Genomic DNA, 15,390 nt, shown 5'->3' with positions numbered 1-15,390 from the left:
GGGAGCCTCTAGGAATTGAACCTGGGTCTCTGGCATGGTAGGTGAGAATTCTGCCACTGAGCCACCATCACACTGCCCTTTCTTTTGAATTTCATTTGTCCTATCTTTCTCTCTCTCTTTCTCCTTCTCCCTCCCTCCCACCACTCCTTGTTCCGACTGTCTCTCCCCACCCCTCTCTTTTACCCCATTAGTTACCCTTACCGCTAATCTTCATTTCTACATTCTTCTCCAGACCTCTCTCTCCTGTCTTTTCCTATCTGCCTGTAATGCTCCCTTTAGTATTTTTTTTGTAGAGCAGGCTTCTCATTCATGAACTCTATCATTGTCTGTTTATCTGTAAATATTTTAAACTCTCCTAATTTTTGAAAGACAGTTTTGCTGGATATAGAGTTCTTGGTTGGCAGTTTTTCTCTTTCAGTATCTTAAATATACATCTGCCTTCTTGCCTCCATGGTTTCTGCTAAGAAATCCGCACATAGTCTTATTGAGCTTCCCTTATATGTGATGGATTGCTTTTCTCTTGCAGATTTCAGAATTCTCTCTTTGATATTTAATAATCTGATTAGTAAGTATCTTGGATTAGGCCTATTTGGATCTATTCTGTTTGGGGTATGCTGCGCTGCTTGGACCTGTAATTTTATGTCTTTCATAAGATTTGGGGAATTTTCAGTGATTATTCCCTTCATTATTTTTTTCTGCCCTTTTTCCCTTCTCTTCTTCTGGGACACCCATAACATGCATATTCATATGCTTCATGTTGTCATTCAGTTCCCTGAGACCCTGCTCAAATTTTTCTATTCTTTTCCCTATCTGTTCTTTTGTGTGCAGGTTTTCAGATGTCCTGTCTTCTAGCCACTGATACTTTCTTCTGCTTCTTCAAATCTGCTTTTATGTCTCCATTTGTGTTTTCTGTTCTTTTTTTTCTGCCTTTATTTTCCTTAAGTTCTGCCATTTGTTTCTACAAGGTTTTGAGTACTGTGTGTGAACACACTGGGTCTTCTTTATAGGCTTCATTTCTTTTGTCACATTTTCTTTCAACTCATTGACTTGATTTAGAAGATTTGTTTGAATATCTTTAATGAACTGTTTCAATTCCTGTATTTCAGTTGAGATGTTAGTTTGTTCATTTGATTGGGTCATATCTGCATGCTTCCAGGCATGAGTCATGATTTTTTTTGCTGATGTCTAGATATCTGATTTTCTTCTTAGTTTATTCTGGAGCTCATTTTATTTCTTTTGCCTAGGGTTTTCTTGTTGGTTAGCCTTGTTCTCTATCTGTTCATCTCTCTCACTGGCCAGTCGTCAGATGGGCTCTGCCCCCTAGTCTACCCCCAAAACCAGGCCCCCACAGTGACCTGCCTCAGGGATGGGGGGGACGCACTGGGCACCCCAACAAGGTCTCTGTTTGTGGGTAGCACAAGTCTGCTGTATTCCAGTGTTGCTGTGTTTTTTGCTGGCCTGCACAACCTGGGCTTGTTTTAGAGTACTGCTTTAACAGTTGGGTGTCTGTATTTCTCAGCCAAGACAGGGGTGGCTTCCTGTGCAAGGTGTCTGGACCAGCTCCAGTGACTGGTGATAGAGCCTGGAGAGTATCTGAAAAAGCCTTCCTTGCACTTTCCAGTCTGCCTAACAGATGGCACTGTTTGGTAACTTAATCATCTCAGAAGCTGCTTACCTGGGAGCCCAGGGTGCATCTGACCAGGTGGGACTGGAACTGCAGGATTCCTGTACCCTCACTGTGCGGCCAAAATCTGGCTCAATGTTGAACTGTGTCCCCTACTTTACTTGTGGCAGAGGACTCCCCAAGTGTCCCAGATTTCAGCCATCCCCCCCGGCAAGGACCAAGTCTCCCATTGCTGTTTCCCTCAGTAGTGGGAGAACAGCTTTTGAACCCAGGGCTGGAAACACAATTTTTGTCCACATTTTCTCAGACTCTTTGTCCTTTACTGACTGGGGCCTTGAAACGTCCTTCCCTGTCCCCCAGGTCTCCAAATGGTGGGGGTCTGTCTTACTACTGTGAGAGAATTTCTATTCTGTATCCCTGGTGGGAGGGGTCCCAGCTGCTGTTTCCATGCCTTTCCTGCACTGTGTAAGACTGAGTGACGGAGTGGGGAGAGGACCAACCAGTCCATGATGGAAGTTTCCTACGTGGTATTTTTCTCTTTCTTCAACTTGGCATTTGTAGGGTCCTTCTCCAGTCTATATCTTCCTCCAGAGTTATAAACAATTCAGAATTGTCCTTTTGTTTTCTCACTGAATCTCTGGGGAGAGATTTTCAGTAGCTGTTTACACTGCTGTGTTGATGGCATCACCTCTCATATTATTCCTTAATTCCACTTCTAGCAGCTGAACACAATTCCTAACCAGGGTAGACTTATGATGGGGTTTTAAAAATAACATTAGCTGCCAATGTTTAACAATTGGGAAGTTACACACAACAATCTCAATTTCTGTGTTTTTTTCTTGAAAAAGAATAAAAACTGGCAACCGGGACTGTATTACTACAATCCAAGGCAACTAGTAGATCACTTGTTATCTCCCTGACTTTTGGAGGCTCTTGAGTTTGTTTCAACTCTGCCTATGTCACCTTGTGTCCCCTAATCCAGCAGGCTACAAGCAGGAAGAGGGAGGGGTTTCTTTGCTCAAGAATGAAGAAGGAGGGGGTGGTTTCTAACATTTCTGGGATTATGGTGTCAGCGGTGATGGTGACACCAGTGAGGGTTGTGTAGGGGTGGCAGGACAAAGGACAGTAGGTGAAACAGTGGACAACATCTAAAACCTTGGCATACATGTGTAGGTTGAAGAGTCCCTCAAGGCATCTGCCTCCAAGACCAGACTGTGGCTCCATCTGGAGAGGGTGGAAGGATCTGGTGAGAAGAAAAATCCCATCTAAGGTTGAGGAAGGAGGTGACTAACCTCTTACTAGATGCCACTCCTGGGAGTAAGAAAACTCCACCTCCAGATGTAGAAGCACTAAAATGTTTCGTGTGATGGGACTTTCCTAGCTCGTAACTGAGAAGTGACTATTCTCCAGGAATTGGAATTCATTAGATGCTACATAAATGGAAGAAAGGGAACAAAGAGTCTGCTTTTTGGATTCCCCCTAGAGCTTTCTTTACTGCTCTAATTGATACTGGGTTTATTCATTCCCTCATTTATCCATGCATGTATGCACTTCTTCACCTGCCTCATTCCACAAGGGACCTGTGACTGCTTGCAAGAAGAATATCAAAATTCTTAAAGAGCAAAATATCAGTAAAATTAAAATTTGTAGATGCAGCGGGTATAATTTTTTATTAAAATATTTCTTCTCTATTTTTCTTATTATAAAAGCAATAAATGTACATTGAAGAAAAATTAGAAAATATAAACAAGAAAAAAGGATTTTAAAAGAGTATTTGTTATCTCACCACCCAGAAAAAAACAACACATAACACCCTAAACATATCCTTTCATTTTATTCTGTGTAAAAATGCAAATATCTTAATATTTCATAAGTGGGTTTATAACCTCCATGTTGTTTTTTAACCTGTTTTTTAACTCACCAATGTAGTTTAAACAGAAAGCAAAGTTAATGCATTTTCATCTACAGCATAATTTTAAATGAATAGAATTCTGTTGTAGGGCTATATCATAATTTATTTAAATAATTACCTTATTATCAGGTGAAACTTTGAAATCTATTGTTAAATTCAACTTCATGGCTGCAGAATTCTATTTTATTTTATTTAATTTTTTGTTCTTTTTTTTGCATGGGCAGGCACTGGGAATCGAACCTGGATCTCCAGCACAGCAGGCGAGAACTCTACCTGCTGAGCCATTGTGGCCCGCCCTACAGAATTCTATTTTAGATAAGTATGTTGTTTCCCTCAGCCTCAGAGAGCTCTTGCATGAAGCCTAGGAGGAAAAAAATCTTTCGAACAGTTGTCATACAACATAATCTATTTTACTATTCTCTTCTAAGCACAGAAGAATAAGTGTTCTCGTTATTCTCTACTTTCCATGTTATATAACTTGATAGAATTTTCATCTGGGCTGCTCTGACTTTATTAATGACATCTCTTCTTTAACTTGGAAATTCTTTAGTGAATCGATAGCAATCCATCTTCCATGGCTTACTTGAACCAAAGTGACACACAGAATATCAAAGTAGTGCTGGGTTTCAGGAGGAATCCATCCTTGTGAATAAATAAAGCAAGAACTTAACAGAACATTAACTCACGCTTTGGGCTGTGTAGCACAAGTCCTTCCAAGAATGTAGGATCAAGCATATGTATCCAGACCCATCTTCAGAGCTTGTTCCCCTGAGCTGGTTCCCTTGTATCTCATTTCATTTGGTGACCCAGCTGCTAACCAGCTTAACTTGGCCACCAGGAAGCAGGTCCTCCCAGGAGCAGCAGGTAGGCACCTTACATCCTTGAGGAGAGCAATCTGAGGATGAAGGAAGAGAGCTGAGAGGGGAAGAAACTGAATCTTTTGAATTGCTTCATCAATTCCATTAACATCTGTCCCTTTCAAAGACATGCAACAATAAATTATTTTTTCTATCTATTCCAGTTTGGGGAAGGTTTTCTAGTGCTTACAGCTCACAGATACCTACCTGATGCCGCTGGTGAAGAAATAACAGCCTTTCAGCTTTCTTTCCTTTGATGGCCACCTTCTTACAAATTTTTCTTCCTCTTTAACCCATGGATTTCCTGCCAATTAAAACCACACAGCAGCTGGGCAGGCCATGGTGGCTCAGCAGACAGACTTCTCGCCTGCCATGCCGGAAAGCCGGGGTTCAATTCCCGGTGCCTGCCCATGCAAAAAAACACAAAAAACCACACAGCTGCTTCTCAGTCACCCTTTTTAAGGACTTCTCTTCTTCCCATATGTCCCAAGCATCCACCTTCCCTTTCTTTTCAAAGCTGCCATCCCCCATCTGCCCCTGGGAGTTTTTCTGTCTGCAGAAGTGATAAAAAAAAAAAAAAAAAAAAATGAAACAGTCTCCCAGCTCCCTTCTTTCCTCTCCTAGAAAAAATGCACTTAGGATTTTTTTGACTTGGGAGTTAATTGCTAACTACTGTGGGGAAACACTCAGTAAAACAAAATTTATGAATTTGGGGGTGTTCACACATGTTTCCCCCAATCTCTTTATTGTCTTTGGCTGCAGGATCTGGCTCCTTATGGGGTGGTTCCAAGGTGTGTTTCCTCACTGGTGTTGGGAAATTGGCATAACCTACCAAATCCAGGATATATTCAAGCACCCTTGATAGGTATAGGGGGCATTCTGGATGGCGACCTAAACTTGCCTCCTCATCCTTGCATCAGGAATGGATCTTAGAGGAGGAAAACGCTTCCTGCATGGTCCCCAGAGATCTTTCCTTGGGCTGCATGCCACCTTGCACCTACTTTACAGACACCTCCTCTGCCCTTCTAGGAGAGCTCTCCGGCTCTGATCCTTGGAAATCCTACCCTAATGTAAAAGACACCCATTGTTTATTCCTCAGCATTAAGTCCCTTCATTCATTTCCTTTGAGGAAACACTCTTCCTCCATTCTTAGCTATGTGGTACAGGTCGGTGGGACCTTAGCTCCACAGGTGGGGTTCTGATTAACTTAAACCAATCAACAGAGCCCATAACTCTGACTACAGTAATTGGTGAAAGATGGGCACATGATCTATTTAAGATCAAAGCAAAGAGGAAATTTTGATGAAGTTTTTCATTTTGACTTAAGCCTAGCTAATGTCATTTCTTGCAACTTCCTGGATGCCTCCTTGGCTTCAGCCCTTGAAGTCCTTCTTTCTTTTCTTGTCCAGATCTCTATGTTCTATACTAGATGTTTCCAGTGCTTTTCTAAGACAGATATTAATGCATATTTTACTCTTGACTGAAGTTTGGCTCCCTTACCTGTTGTTATAAGCCAGGGATAGCAAATAGGTTTTCTCTTGTGGGTTAACTGATTTGTAGCTGGCAGATCTCTGGAGCTCTGAGTTTTTTTTTAGTAAGGGTTCTGAGGTGGCCTCTGGCCTCAGCAAGAAAATGTGCAGGAATTGTTTAGTAATGTCTGCCATGGGTATGGGATGGCTAGTGACAATGTGCCTCATATTTTTGATGTTACTGTTCTAAGTCAAGATATGAGCCTAACCCCTTTAGCAGTCACTGGCCTCCCAGGCAGCTCATGATTGAATGTGTCTTCTTGGCTCATGATTCCTTGTCTAGGGAACACAAATTGAGTTCACAGTCCTCTTGTAGACCTGAAATGATTGACATAACCTAAAATGAATGACCTTCCTGGCACCTTCCAAGTTTATATTTTTGGCTTCTCCCATCTGCTAAAATTTCTGGTGATTCATTCATGTGTTCCAGTGGGACTCTACCCTCCTCCCCCAGCTATAAAGGCTGTTTTGAGGATTGTAGATTTACAATATAAAAATAGCTTAAACATGAATACTCATGATTTCTACCAAGAAAACAGGGTTTTGGCTCACACACACCGCACCACACCCCCATCTGTGACTAATACAGTTTCATCCTTTTCATAGAAATAGCTGAGCGAGGCTTTATGCATGATTCTTTCCTCGAAATTACAGCAAAGTCTTTGGCACTCTAGAAATTCTAATTCTTGAATGAAATCCATTAGTATTTGCATTTGAACCGTACAAACGTCTTAGTGTACTTACCCTATTTTTAATGGGAGAGTGTTAGTTTGGACGCTGCTGTAACACACTATACCAGAAATGGAATGGTTTTTATAAAGGGGAATTTAATAAGGTTACAAGTTTAAAGTTCGAAGTCTATGGAAATGTCCAGATTAAGGCTCCAACCAGAGGTTACCTTCACTCAAGAAAGGCTGATGGGTCTGGAGCAGCTCCGACACTGGGAGGTCATGCTGGTCCCTTGTTCCTGGACTCTATTGCTTTCAGCCTCTGTTCCTGTGGGAGTTTCTCACTGTGTTTCTCCAGGGATAGTTTTCATCTCTTAGCTTCCCTTGGCTCTCTCCAGTTTTGGTTTGCTTTACATTTCATGGCAATGTCTGCTGGGCTCCAAGCATCTCCAAACATCCGTGTCTGTGTTCTCCACATGTCCACATCTGTGTCAGCTCTCCTGCAGAGTTTCTGTCCGCTCTGAGGCTTCTGTAGGCTCTGAGGCTCCTGTCATTTCTGAGGTTTCTCCAAAATGTTTCCTTTTTTAAAGGATTCCAGTAAACTAATCAAGACCCACCTGGAATGGGTGGAGTCACATCTCCATCTAATCAAAAGATCACACCCACAATTGGTCTTGCCACATCTCCATGGGATAATCTAATCAAAAGTTTCCAACCTACAGTGCTGACTAGGGATTAAAAGAAATGGCTGCTTCCACAAGATTGGATCAGGATTAAATCATGGCCTTTCTGGGATACATAATACTTTCAAACCGGCACAGAGAGCTTTCTGTTTTGTGATTATAAACTGTGCTGGTTTGAAAGGAAGTATGCCCCCTAAGAAAAGCCATGTTTTAATATAAATCCCATCTCATAAAGGTAGAATAATCTCTATTCGATACTGTATGTTTGAAACTGTAATGAGATCATCTCCCTGGTTGATGTGATTTAGTTAAGAATGGTTGTTAAACTGGATTAGGGGATGACATGTCTCCACCCATTTGAGTGGGTCTTGATTAGTTTCTGAAGCCCTATAAAAGAGGAAACATTTTGGAGAATGAGAGACTCAGAGAGAGCAGAGAATGCTGCAGCACCACGATGCAGAGTCCACGAGCCAGCAACCTTTGGAGATGAAGAAGGAAAGTGCCTCCCGGGGAGCTTCATGAAATAGGAAGCCAGGAGAGAAAGCTAGCAGATGATGCTGTATTTGCCATGTGCCCTTCCAGCTGAGAGAGGAGCCCTGACCGTGTTCACCATGTGCCTTTCCAGATGAGAGAGAAACCCTGAACTTCATCGGCCTTCTTGAACCAAGATATCTTTCCCTGGATGCCTTTGATTGGACATTACTATAGACTTGTTGTAATGGGGACATTTTCTCGGCTTTAGAACTGTAAACTAGCAACTCATTAAATCACCCCTTTTAAAAAGCCATTCCGTTTCTGGTATATTGCATTCCGGCAGCTAGCAAACTAGAACATAAACCATTTCTCATATGGGTATGCAATGTAGTGTGTAATCAGTGCCAACTTATAGTTAGTATCTGAACTTGGAGACACATCTGTCTGAAATCCCACTCACCCTTGTCCTCGTTCTTTCCAGTAATTGAAATCGTTTTATGGGTCCAGTATAGTATTTACAGAGGGGATACCAGTCTGTGCACCCCTCCTTCCATGGTAGGGGGCCGTGGCGGTGGGAAGGGGCTTGGAGTCTTTTGTGGGGACTGAATGACCCTGTTAGGGCTTGCTTTGGTAGCTCCAGCACCAGGAGCTTTGCAGAGGGAGAAAGTGCTATGCGATCCCTTCATTGAAAAGATCAAAGCCAGGGGTTGTTAGACATTAATAAGTCCAGTAGGGGCTCTTTCCTTTAGCATAATAATTTGAAGATGAATTTTAAATGTTAAAGATGCCATCCATAAAGTAGAATATTCTGAGGTGGCGAGTAGGGAAAAATTGGAGAAGGGGAATCCATTCGACAAGAAGAATATTGTAGTCCTAATGAAATAAGCACAAATATATTAGATGATATCCTAGCTTGCCAGGGCTGCTATGACAAATACCACACAGTGCATTGGCTTAAACAATAGAACTTTATTGTCTCATGTTTTTGGAAGCTAGAAGTCCAAAATCAACAACTTGATAGCCATGCTTTCTCCTGGGGTCTATAGCAGCTGGTGCCAACTTTCCCCAATCCTTGGGGTTCATTGACTTGCACTTCTGCCTCCATCACATGGTGATCTGTCTCCGTGGTCCCCTCTTGTGGTTTTCTCTGACTTCTAGCTTATACTCACTGTGTCGGAATAGCCTCTGCCTTAGCACAACTCCAGTCTTATGGATTAAGACCCAACCTGATTCAATTTGTCCTCATCTAAAACAATATTCTATCCACAAATGAGCCCATCCTTTAACTAATAACACATCTTCAAAGGTTCTACTTATGAATGAGTCCACACCCACTGAACCAGGGGTTAGGGCTTGAGCATGTCTTTTGTGGGGGACGTGATTCAACTCCCACAGACATAAAACTTGCCACCAACAGAGAACTGGGTCCAGTAAGTCAGACTGGGCCATTTGTTGGATCCTCAACAAATTCTCTGGGTGTCAGAAAGTGACCAAAATCTCAATGGGACTTTGAAGATCTACGGGAGTAATAAGCTGTCCAGGAGTAATCCAGTTTCCTTGGCAGCGCCCTTTATGTCTATCCATTTTTAACGTAATTTTAAATAGTATATTCCCATGATTCAAACATCAAAATTACAAAAAGTCTACAGTCAGAAGTTTCCTTTCTTGTCTCTGCTCCAAATGTCCAGATTTCTCTCCACTTTCAACAGGTAACCATGGTTATTCATTTCTTTTTTATCCTTCCATAAATTTGTTTATGCATGTTGATGAGGCAATTCAAATATATATCATTTTTCTCATTTTTTCCCAAAGATTATATGTTACTATACACACTCTTTTGCATCTGGCTGTTTTTTTTAATGGCATATCTTGGTGATACTTAAATATCAATTCTATAGCATTTCCTTGTTCTTTGTTAACAGCTGCATAGAACTCCATTATACAACCATGATGTCATTCATAATTTGTTAGAAGCATACTGAGTCCTGGCAGAGGCCGTCTCAGCTCCCACTGACTACTCTAGATTTCTCTTCCTTCTATGGGAAATTAAATTCAACATGTACTTACTAAGAGCAACTATTTTCTCAGCATGGGGCTGAAAGCGCAGACAAAAAAACCAGTCAAATATCTGGTCCTTGCTGGTGAGAAAGAGAGAGCATAATCATGGCTAGAACTCACGATGGGCAGTGGGTGTCCCCCCCGCCCCCCACCCCAGGATTTCATAGTGCTTCAGATTCCCAGAATGACCCTGTATTAGTTTCCTAGTGCTGCAATAACAAGTCACCACAACCTACAAACCATGCAGAAATCCAAAGAAGGGTGGCAAAAGGTTGGAAGTCCAGAGTGGGTTGGCAGGGCTGCATTCCTTTTGGAGGCTCTAGGGGAGAATCCATTTCCTTACCTTTTCCAGCTTCTAGAAGCTGCCTGTGTTCCTTGACGTGTGACCTACTCCATCTTCTCTCTCTGTCCTCTGTTTCCATGGTCACCTTTCCTTCTTTATTAGCCTGACCCTCCTGCTTTCCTCCTATAAGGGCCATTGTGATTCCATTGAGCCTGCCCAGATTATCCAGGATAACCTCCCCATCTCACAGTCTGAACTTCATCACATCTGCAAAATCTCCCTACCATGTAAGGTAAGAGGGTCCAGGGACTTGGGCACAGATATCTTGGGGGAGGGCCATTATTCAGCCTACCACAAACCTGTATTTACAGGGGGATCCGAGGCTGCAGGAAGAAATCTGGTCAAAAGGAACAAATTGAACATGGCAGCATTTTCTCCTCCCACTGGGGACACATTGTAACTGCTGGAAATGAGTTAGAAATGTATATTACAGATGGAGTTATAGTCACACAATTAGCTGCACAAATTTTTGGAATAAAAGAACACCGTGGTTCTCCATGCTGTGGACCTTTGATGGGCTTGCTTCTCAGGATATATTGTTACTGGCTACATGATCTCTGGGAATTTACTTCAACTCCTTGGATCTCAGTTTCCTAAAGTACAAAATTAAATGATAATTGTACCTCTAGCATATTGTGTTTGTGAGAATTAATTGAGTATGTACATAAAGCATTTAGAACACTGTCTGGCACACAGTTTATGTATAGGCTGTTGTTATTGTTACCCCCAGTTTTTCTTGGCTAATTCACTGTCTGCTACCCTCAATCTGTGTTGTAGGTTGAATTGACTCTACCTGTGTCTTTACAGGTAGGTCCCCAGGCAGGGCCAGTTAGAGCATTGCATTCCTCCAACCAGTGATTGCTTAGAGACCCAGACAAGACAATGATGTCAAGTGAGAATCATTCCACATTTGTTTCTACTTTCTCTTGGCCTGTTAGAAGAGTGATATACCCTTTCCCCCTCTTACTACTGAATTTGGGGAAGAAATGACCCAGCAGTTCCCAGACACCAGAACTGCTGGGTCTACCTCATGGAAGCAGCTTAGTGAGAATCAAGCCCACACAGAGAGAAGCCAATCCTGAAAATGGAGGGCGGGAGATGGGGCTCTGATAACACCATTTGATTTCCTGGATCAGGCTACACCTGAAGGCAAAAATATATCCCTGGACTTTTCTATTACTGAAAACTGCCTACAAAGGACAGTTGGAATTACGTGCAACCAAAAGGGATTGCCTTAACATACCAATCATTCCAGGTTTAGGAAAAACAAGGCTGCCCTGGGGTAAAATGGTTCAAATTAGGACCACTCATATATGCGTGCTACCCTCGCTAACTGTGGCTGTGTGAGGCCTTTGCCAAAGGGTGGATATAAAACTGAGGTTTACCTTTAACCTTTCTAACCAAGAAATTAGGGTTTAAGGGATGATTTTGATTCCTGAATCATTATATAGATATTCCTTTCTGCTTTCTGTTATATTGGAGAGGACAGAGAGAAATTTTTGAAATCTCTAAATTGTCATCCAGATGCCTTGATCTCTGATAATGATTGTACAGCCATTATCTTCTGCCTCTGTGATTATAAAAACCTTGTGACTACTGTTCATTTGTACCCAGTTATCCAGTTTTTCAAATTTAGAGTCTTGTAATCACTAAAGACACCCCTAATGTTTATTAATAAAGGTTCTTGGGTCTGCTCAGAATTAACCCACCTCAAGTCCAAAGTTATCTTGATAACCAAGACTGGTTCTAACCAAAATGGGCCACCTTGACATGCTCAGTAGCTTAGACTTTAACCTACAAGTCACCTATACCTCATTCTGCCATTTTATTTCATATATTCCGTGACTAAGCATGTAATCAGTCTGTGCGTGCTCAATAATCAGATCACCTCTGGGCTGGTTTGAATGGATTATGTACCCTAAGAAAGCCATGTTTTAATCCTGATCCATTTTATGGAGGCAGCTATTTCTTTCAATCCCTATTCAGCACTTTATGTTGGAACTTGATTAGATTATCTCCATGGAGGTGTGACCCACCCAACTGTGGGTCAGAATTAACCTTTGATTAGAGGGAGATGTGTCTCCACTCCTTCCAGGTGGGTCTTGATCAGTTTAGTGGAATTTTTTAAAAGAGGAAGCATTTTGGAAAAAGCTTCAGAGCCACAGGAGAGCCACAAGAACTGTGAGAGCCCAGGCAGCCAGAGACCTTTGAAGATGACGAAGGAGAACACCCCCAGGGTTGCTTTATGAAACAAGAAGTCTGGAGAGAAAGCTAGCAGACATCGCCATGTTCTCCATGTGCCTTTCTAGTTGAGAGAGAAATCTTGAACATCATCAGCCTTTCTTGGGTGAATGTAACCTCTTGTTGGTGCCTTAATTTGGACATTTTTATAGACTTGCTTTAATTTAGACATTTTCACAGCTTTTGAACTGTAAATTTGCAACTTAATAAATTCCCCCTTTTAAAAGCCATTCTGGTTCTGGTATGTTGCATTCTGGCAGCTAGCAAACTAAAACAACCTCTAATTACATTATCTGGGTAATGCTCATTACCCTAAATCCTGCCCCTCTTTTCTCTAATAAAGCTATCTGAATCACTGCACTTTGGGGAGACAGATTTTGGTCTGCTAGGGCATCTGCTCTCCTACTATGCTCCTTAGTAATAAACTCTTTCTCTTTTTGAAACCCCAGTGTCTCAGAAACTATTGAGCACATTGGGCACATTGGGCAAAAGAATCCACAGCGTTTGTCCGGTAACACAGGTAAAGTGGTCTTCTTTTGCTTTGTGATAAAGACAGAAACCTGAGACCACCTCCTGGTCTGTCTCGGGGGTGGGTGAACGATGCCGCTCATCCCATGGTGCTAAAGTCACCACGGCCGTGAGGATCCGAAGGCAGAATAGAAATTGAAAATGGAAGTCAAGATAAGACAATAGAGGAGGAAAGCACTGAAAAGAAAAAGGATGCAGAAAAAATAGAAGTGGTCTCGAGTTAAACAGGTGCTTGCTGATATTGCTAAGCCAGTAGACTTCTGGCTTGGAGATGAAAATCTTCACAAGGATAGATTTCTCCCAGAGCAGGTAGGAAAATATAGAGATGGATATGTAGATGTATCACTTCTTGTGTCATTTAACAAAATAAAAAAAAAATTACCACTGATAGAAAGCTAATAGCCAAAAGCTCAGCTGTTGTAGAGCTTGATTTAGAAGGCACCAGGATTAGAAATAAAAGGCCCCTGTGTGAACAACCAAAGGATGAGGATGAGCAGACAGTGTATGTGCAATTACTTCCCCAAAATGTTAATCACAGCTGGATTGAAAGAGTATTTGAGAAATACGGCAGAGTTGTGTGTAAAAGCATCCCACATTATAAGTATACTGGATACCCAAAGGGATTTGCCATTGTGGAATTTGAAACAAAAGAACAAGCAGCAAAAGCTCTTGAGTTTCTTAACAATCCACCAGAAGTACCGAGAAAGCCTGGAATATTTTCCAAGACAGTGAAGAATAAGCCCATTCCTGTCCTAAGAGTACTTAAGAAAAGAAAAAGAAAAAGAAGATAGGCTGAGTGAAGAAGGAAGATGATGTCCAGGCCAAAGAAGCAAATCTGGACACATGCAATGTGAGTGTCTAGAAATTTAAAAGATCTAGGACCCATCTGAGGGCTCTGAGGTAGAAATTAGTGAACCCCAAAGCCACCCTCAAAGAAAAAGGAAAAAAAAAAACGTGAAAAAGCTATAACATCCAGCTTACCTGAAGTCAGAACAGAAAAAAGGAAGAGAAATAGCTCTGGAGATGCAGTATGCCTAGCTCCCAGATCAAACGTAAAGAAAAGAGCCCAAAAAGAAAACATTAAAAAGAAGCTTCAAGGCAGGGCACGGTGGCTCAGCAGGTATAGTTCTCGCCTTGCCAGAGACCTGGGTTCGATTCCCGACGCCTGCCTTTGCAAAAAAAAAAAAGACTTCAGAAGTTAAAGAAAACAAAGATTTAGAATTCTCTACAGAAGAGGAAAAGGAAACTGGAGATATAAAAGATGGATCCCTCTTAAAATAAAAAAAGGAAGTATATGAAAAAGCACAAAGAGAAAACAAAATGAGAGTAGAGGTTATAACACTAAAAGTACTATCAAAGAGTGAATAGATGGATTTGAAGAAAGAATATTTAGCTCTACAAAAGGCCAGCATGATCTTTTTTTTTTGCATGGGCAGGCATCATGAATCGAACCCGGGTCTCCAGCATGGCAGACGAGAATTCTGACTGCTGAGCCCCAGCACGACTTCTTTAAAAACAAAAACATCCCAACTAAAATTGGAGTCCGAAAGGGAAACAGACCGTGGTACACCTAATAAATCAGGAATGAAAAAAACAATGAAGAATGTCACCAGCAAGAGAAAGTTACGAGTGGAGTGATTGTGACGATTTTTAGCACTGAGCCCCTACCTAGCAGGAAGCAAGTCCGGGATACTTTGGCAGCGATTTCAGAAGTTGTTTGTGTTGATATGCTAGAAGGAGATAGGAAATGCTATGCTAGACTGAGGCTGCCCAAGCAGTAATAAATGCATATACAGAAATCAAAAGGAAACACTGTTGGAACTTGAGGTCCTTTCTGGTAATTGTGAACAGAGGTATTGGCAGAGGATTTTGGTAGATAGGCAGGCCAAATTTAATCAACCTTGAGAAAAGAAAAGAGGCACTGAGAATTTAACCACCAAAGCTGAAAAGATTAGACTGGCAAAGACTCAACAAGCAAGTAAACACATTAGATTTTCTGAATATGATTGAACAAGAAAACACTATGACTCACCTGTAATGGTTCACTGGGTACTTGAGCTATTCATTGGAAATCCACTTCTATTATGGTTGTGCTACATAATGAATATTGTTCTGAGACCTATATCTAACTAAAAGAAATATCTTTGTTCCTTAACTTGTAAATAAAACTTTTTCCTAGAGACAAGAACACAATTTTTCATTAATCATTTTATTTGTTGAAATCATCTTATGTAAATCAACCTCAAATTGATTTAGCCAATAAATGTGTTTTGAACATTATTTTAAAAAAAACATTATTTCTTTCCTGGTGCCTGCCCAAGTGGAAAAAAAAAATTAAACTTTCAAAAAGGTAATGCTGTTCAAGGTTCCAGGTAATTATAGTGTTCGAATAAGCTGGACCGCCCAAGTTAGATTAGATAGTGTGATACCAAAAATATAAATTTTTTTAAGTTGTTGTTTGTTTTTGCGTGGG

At 41.3% G+C, this 15,390-nt stretch overlaps 1 pseudogene; it reads left to right on the top strand.

Annotated features, from left to right (window-relative positions):
* Positions 1 to 14,927, top strand: part of LOC143690729 (la-related protein 7-like) — a 29,328-nt pseudogene extending 14,401 nt beyond the window's left edge.
* Positions 14,928 to 15,390: the final 463 nt, after the last annotated feature.

The sequence above is a fragment of the Tamandua tetradactyla genome, chromosome 7 (genome assembly GCF_023851605.1).
Source record: "Tamandua tetradactyla isolate mTamTet1 chromosome 7, mTamTet1.pri, whole genome shotgun sequence".
Classification (NCBI taxonomy): Eukaryota; Metazoa; Chordata; class Mammalia; order Pilosa; family Myrmecophagidae; genus Tamandua; species Tamandua tetradactyla.
The sequence above is the reverse complement of the archived record's forward strand: the minus strand, read 5'-3'. Positions and strand labels throughout refer to the sequence as shown.